Source organism: Miscanthus floridulus, chromosome 8 (assembly GCF_019320115.1).
Source record: "Miscanthus floridulus cultivar M001 chromosome 8, ASM1932011v1, whole genome shotgun sequence".
In the NCBI taxonomy this organism is placed as follows: Eukaryota; Viridiplantae; Streptophyta; class Magnoliopsida; order Poales; family Poaceae; genus Miscanthus; species Miscanthus floridulus.
In genome coordinates this window covers 219,402,429-219,408,285 of record NC_089587.1, presented here as the reverse complement: position 1 = coordinate 219,408,285, position 5,857 = coordinate 219,402,429, and the positions used below count along the sequence as shown (strand labels likewise).

Sequence of the window (5,857 nt, the reverse complement as noted above, 5' to 3'; positions counted from 1 at the left end):
GGTCTTGTTTGTGCCTAGGGTACAAACGGGGCCTGTGTTTCGGGGTACCTAGCTGGGATACATTGGTTCATGAATCATCATTTCCATAAGACGGTACGACTTGGCTATGGTCTAGCACTATAGTAAGAACTAGAACTTAAAAGGTGATAAAATGGTTCTGATTGCTCACCACCTGCTTGAAAGTAGCATAGGTGCTTACATAGAATGGTTAGTTAATGAACTAATAAAGACTGCTAATAAAATTTGACTATAAGGACGCACGTCTAGTAATGCTTCCTATAGATGTAATAACCCATAAACTAGATAGCCTTGCATATCCTTTGAGTCTTTTATTTCCCTCCTGTCGGGTAAGTCAAGCTGAGTACAATCGAGTACTCATGGTTTTATTCCCCCTGTTGCAGATGATCGGAGGATACTTAGAACTAACTCTTGTGTGTGGAAACCTCCTGGTGGGCTCAGAGAGGATTTCTTTCATGCTGCGATCATAGTGTTTATTTATAACTCTCACTAAAGGTTTTTATAAGAAAAGATATAAAATCTACTAGCATCTCTTGTATAAAAATATCCACTATGTTAATGCTCCACCATGTTATTAAATTAATCTTGCTTCCTTTGTAACTCTGATAACGTTGTTATATTTCGCTGTTATCATAAATTGAGGTTATATTATGTACTATAATAAAGTGATGTAAGAAATGACTTAAGAATCTTGTAAGCTTTATTCTCTCATTTATGATCCTGATAGAAAAATGTGGATTTTCGAGTTCTTCTTTGGGGTGTGCTCGATGAAACTACATAGTTTAGTGTCCTCTCTTGGATACTTAGTGTCTAATGAAAGACAAGTACTCCTAGAAGGCATTAGATTAGGTGGTCCTGCCACAAGAACAACTGGTATGACAGTGGGTCGTAGCATGCATTATATGAGCAGATGCCATGTATAGACCGATCCTTTCCTTATAGGAGAACACTATGCTTGAATTGGCCATGACGCTCACTCCCCTCAACCCAGACAGTGGCCACCTCTGATGTCACTGGCATGTGATATGTTCTCTGTTTAAGCCGCTGGTCAAGGTTCAACTCGACTCAGTAATCCTTGAGGTTTTCAACATGTCCCATACTCCTTAGTTGCTGAGAGTAAGGATTCCCATTAAAGATCCTAACCTATTGCTCTATAACTTCTTTATCTTTTTGGGAGCATTGCTCATGGCACTTGCTCATCCGATGCTCGAGGGACGGATCATCGTTGTAAAAATAAAGCTCTAGGTGTCTTTTTTGACACCCTCCTCTTTACCAAATGATCGTATGTTATGGTAAATCTGGCCATGGGCATGGAACATGTAGACACCGTAGATTTGTATGTTAGTGGTCACACGATCTAGGTGGTAGTACAGCGAAGTGAAAAAGAAGTGGTTGTTGAAATATCTGATGTTTGCATGAGAGTGCCTAACATAAGCGTCTGAGCTTGACCATAACCTCATGAGCTCTGATGGTGTCTCAGGAGTTGAAAGATGAATCTTTCCACCCCAACAACATAATTCGAGCGGTTCACCCTCAATTTTTTTTGTGTTGCAGTGCTCGCAGTTTGGCACCGATGGTAGCATGTGCAACTCTAATGGGACATTAGCATAAACCTTATCGTATGGATTCGGGACATTAGGCTCACTGTTCTCTTGCTCATCCATGTTGAGATTGTGCTCGACGTCGGTTCCCTCCTCCTCGTCTTCTGACAAAATGTTGATGTGTTACGCGTTGAAAGAATGTTTTGACTATTACGTGGTGTACCTTGTCCGGTGAAAAAGTACGCCTCATCCTCTTCCTCGTCCTCCTGAAATATGGCATCCTCATCATAGTCTGTGCCACATAGCCACATATTTGATGAGAGAAACATAACGGCATACAAAAAGAACAAAAAGGGGATAAATTTAATAAAGAAAATACCATCCTTGGCCATAGAGTCTGGCGTATGAGCTTGTGCACCATTTGGAGGCATTGAAGAGGTACCATCAACTATAGACGGTTGTGTCTGTGTACCTATGCAATTATTAGGTGGTGGAACTGGAGTTTCCTGGTGACACCATCTGTAGTAAGAAAAGGTATGAGTTTTTGGAATAGGAGAGCAAAGGTGAAAGTACCAACAATATATAGTGATCAAGGCTAATTACTGTTGTAAATCCCACTCGGTTGAGTCAGGTCGTTTGAATCATTGCACTTTCCATCCACACACCCTCTAGTCCTTGTTCCAATGTTTGCTTCAAAAACCCGATTGCGATGGGATAAATGGGAATTTCTCTCTCCAGTGGTCACTCGATGCCTATGTATGGTCTGTGCCGCAACCAATTCAGGGGTCTAGACTTCTAGATTTTGAACTACAGATGCCGTGATGTCAATAGTCGTGCCCCTCGATTCGGGTATTTCCATATCGTGTGAAGGCGTTTTAGGCGATTGAGGTGAAGAAGGAAAAATAAGCTGAGGGGTAAAGTGAGGGCTCTCCATGGCTAATGAGTCCAGATGCAAATTGTTGGTTCGGTGTTCTCTCACCATCCTATTGTAGTTTTTCTTCATCTCTTTTTGCTTTTTCTTCTTCTCTTGTGTAGTCATTTGCACTTTTCTCGCTGTATTTTTTGCCGCATACAAGTCACGCCGCCTCTTGTTTATTAGCGTCTTTTGCTCAGGAGACAATGCAGCCCATCGTGCTCTATCTAGTTTACGCTTACGCTCTTTTGGACACGTGACAATATTGTCAATGGAATTGGATGCATTTACAACACCTATATGTAATAAGAAAAAGTACGGTCTCAATGTCTCATCGATGGAGGACATACAATAATTCAAATTCTATGATAATAAAGTTTACACAACAGTGTCAGCTACAATGGTGTTCAAACTCCTTTTGTAATTAAAAATAAAGCCAAGATTCTATAAAGGCGTACCCGTTTTATGAACAGTGTTGATATCCATCTCAGTTAAACTGTTATCAATATCACCAGGAGGGGGTGATTCCTCGTTTCCTCCAATGCTTAAAGGGATAGGACCGTCTAAAATTTTATTGATATAGTAAGTATCCTACGACACCACGGAATTTTTTGCTGTAAAGAAATCAATATTATTGTTATACCTGTTTATTGGGAAGTCTCCTTTGGAGTCATTTGTAGCATCTTTGCAGACTTTTTATGCATTTTTTGTGCATACAATTCACGTCATCTCTTATTCAGTAGCGCCATTTGTTCAGGAGACATTGCAGCTTTTCGTGCCCTATCACAATCACACTTACACTCTTTTGAACACGTGACAAGCCGATTGATGGGACTAGGTGCATATCCAGAACCTATATATCATGGAATGACATCTTAATCAACGCACGCTAGGATGGTGTCTAAGCACAACGGTAAGAAACTAACACAGGCATGATTCACAAGAATATCAGGCAATGGATACAAAAGTGTACCCGTTTCATGAATAGTGCTAATATCTTCCTCACTGTCATTGTCATGCACGTCATCAGTGCCACCAATGCAACTTAAAGGTTCCATACCGTCTATAAATATAACCATATAATTAAAATTGAACCATACAACAAGCAAACTATGTTGCAACGACAATTTCAGTCGCCGCACCAATAAATACTTTTATTAGCAGAATAAGTAACCTGATAATTGTTGTAAGCCATTACTGTAGGTTGACTGCCTATGGAGCCGGTCACTATTTTCGTCTGCTCATTATTGGAATTCACATCTGCAAGTTTAAACATAGTAATTGTTATTAATTATAACGCGTATGGCAATTAAAATGACACTAAGCAATACCACCATACCTGTTGAATGGTCAGCCATATTGTTTTCAAGATCAACATTCTCTTGGTTACTCATCTTATACCTCTGACGGGGTTTCTTGTTTCTTTCACTCCCCTTTTCATCAGACATTGTTGCATATCGTTCTCCCTCAATCTGCCTCTTCTGCTCATTACGATCCCCATCTAGTGGCACCAACCCCGATCGGGTATGATTCCTTTCAATAAAGTTTGGTGTGGAGTTGAAAACATATAAACATAGAACATGTAGGGAGGCTATAAAAGTTTATATACCTCCGTGTGTTGTATTTGTAAGGTACCCCAAAGGTACCCGATCACAGGTTGGCCTTGGTCTGTCCATCAACACTACCTGTCACTTTTAGCAATACCGTGCCTTTGAAATAATGTGCCCAATTCAATATGGACAAGTGAAAAGCAGTGCAAGCTAGGTGGTTGTAGGGGAAGTAAAGAATCAAAGAAAATACCATAAATGGTTTGTTTCCAGCTTCATGCTATTGGGAATTCGAAACATAAAATTACTGTGACTAATGAAACAAATCAGATTATATATATTATTAGTAAAGAGATATATGCATGCATCATTCGAATGTCTCAGTGCTTTAAAATGATCTGCCGTATATCAAAATCCATACATCCAGATAGACCATATATACATACAAGGAGTGTATTTTTTTGCAACTCAAATGGTGGGACATTAGAAAGAAAACACATATTCGATTTATGGCATATTTGGCCTTCAAGTCCTAGCAGTTGAAGCATAGTAGATCATGTAAGGAATTGAGATACCATACTTCATTCCATCTATCTTACAGAGCTATAAGGCAACAGGGCAACAAATCCAGAGTAGAATTGAACTTCATTCAGTTGGTTATCTGAAGAGTAACTGCTAACTACTTGTAGGTTGTAAAGAAATCATAATTTAAGATGTTTGAAATATTGAACTGCTTTACAAAACCAACACTGAAATTCAACATATTCTAGCTTACAAAACCAACACTGAAATATTTCCAACAATATAAGTTAGAAAAAGTGGTAAACTGTCAAATAGTGAGTAAGCTAGTAGCGAAAAAAAAAGCAACCCATCTGAAGCATAATTTAGTATCGTGGCTATATCTGAATATTTGGGTTCATGTTTTACTACTTAGAAATGTATTCAGGAAGTGCTTTGACTTTTGAAGAAAAAAAGTGGTGTGCACATGGAGGAAGAACCAGAGTGCCAAGCTTGGCAAGACCAAGCTAGAACCTTTGGATTAGGGGGCAGCAAAGATCAGTAGATGGCTCGCCCCTTGAAACCATTGAAAACTGATAAAAAGAGTTGCAGTGGCATGTTTTAGATTATTCCTTTCCAAACTAAGAAAACTATTATACCTTAGGCACAAGTTGGCTGAAATGCAAATTACAGAATTCCTCTGAACCACTAAAAACTGATGAAAAGATTTGCAGTGGCATGGTTGTCATTACCGTCGGGGATTCTTTATAGAGTTTTATTAGGCACTTTAAAAAGGTGGCTGCAGGGATGCTCAACAGTCCTTATCTAACAACAGACAGTAACCAAACAATTTTTTTTGACAAGTTCACTGGGGGGGGAGAGTTTCCCCACCTGTATTTGCATTGCTTAATGCTCGCTCTGGCATGAATATTTAAGATTGCATCATTTGATCACGTCGTGATCATAATAGGAGGAAGGAAGGAAAGTAACCAAACAAATTGTCAAAACTATAAGAAATTCTCAGGACACTTTGTGTGAAGAAGATGCTCAGCTTATATTAGCGCTACCTGTACATAAAGAGATGGAGGATGTTGCCTGGCATTTCGACCAAAAAGGTATTTTCTCAGTCAAATCGGCTTATTGTGTTTTCTGTGCAAAGGAGCAGCGGCAAAGCATCCAGGGTGGTGCGAACTGTAGCAACTCAGTGGAGAGGAATGGCTTGTAGGGTAAACTTTGGAAAATTCAGTGCCCAAACAGAACGAAGCATTTTATGTGGCGGTTTGCATACAATTCCCTGGCTCTCAAATGCAATCTGAAAAGGAGAGGCATGGACTTGGATA

At 39.5% G+C, this 5,857-nt stretch overlaps 1 long non-coding RNA gene across 1 annotated transcript; it reads right to left on the bottom strand.

Annotated features, from left to right (window-relative positions):
* Positions 1-3,523: 3,523 nt before the first annotated feature.
* Positions 3,524-4,146, bottom strand: LOC136475014 (uncharacterized). Its single transcript, XR_010763068.1, has 3 exons — positions 4,082-4,146; positions 3,812-4,005; positions 3,524-3,732 (listed from the first exon to the last, which is right to left on the bottom strand). It is a non-coding gene; the product is annotated as an uncharacterized lncRNA (long non-coding RNA).
* Between the last annotated feature and the right edge of the window lie 1,711 nt (positions 4,147-5,857).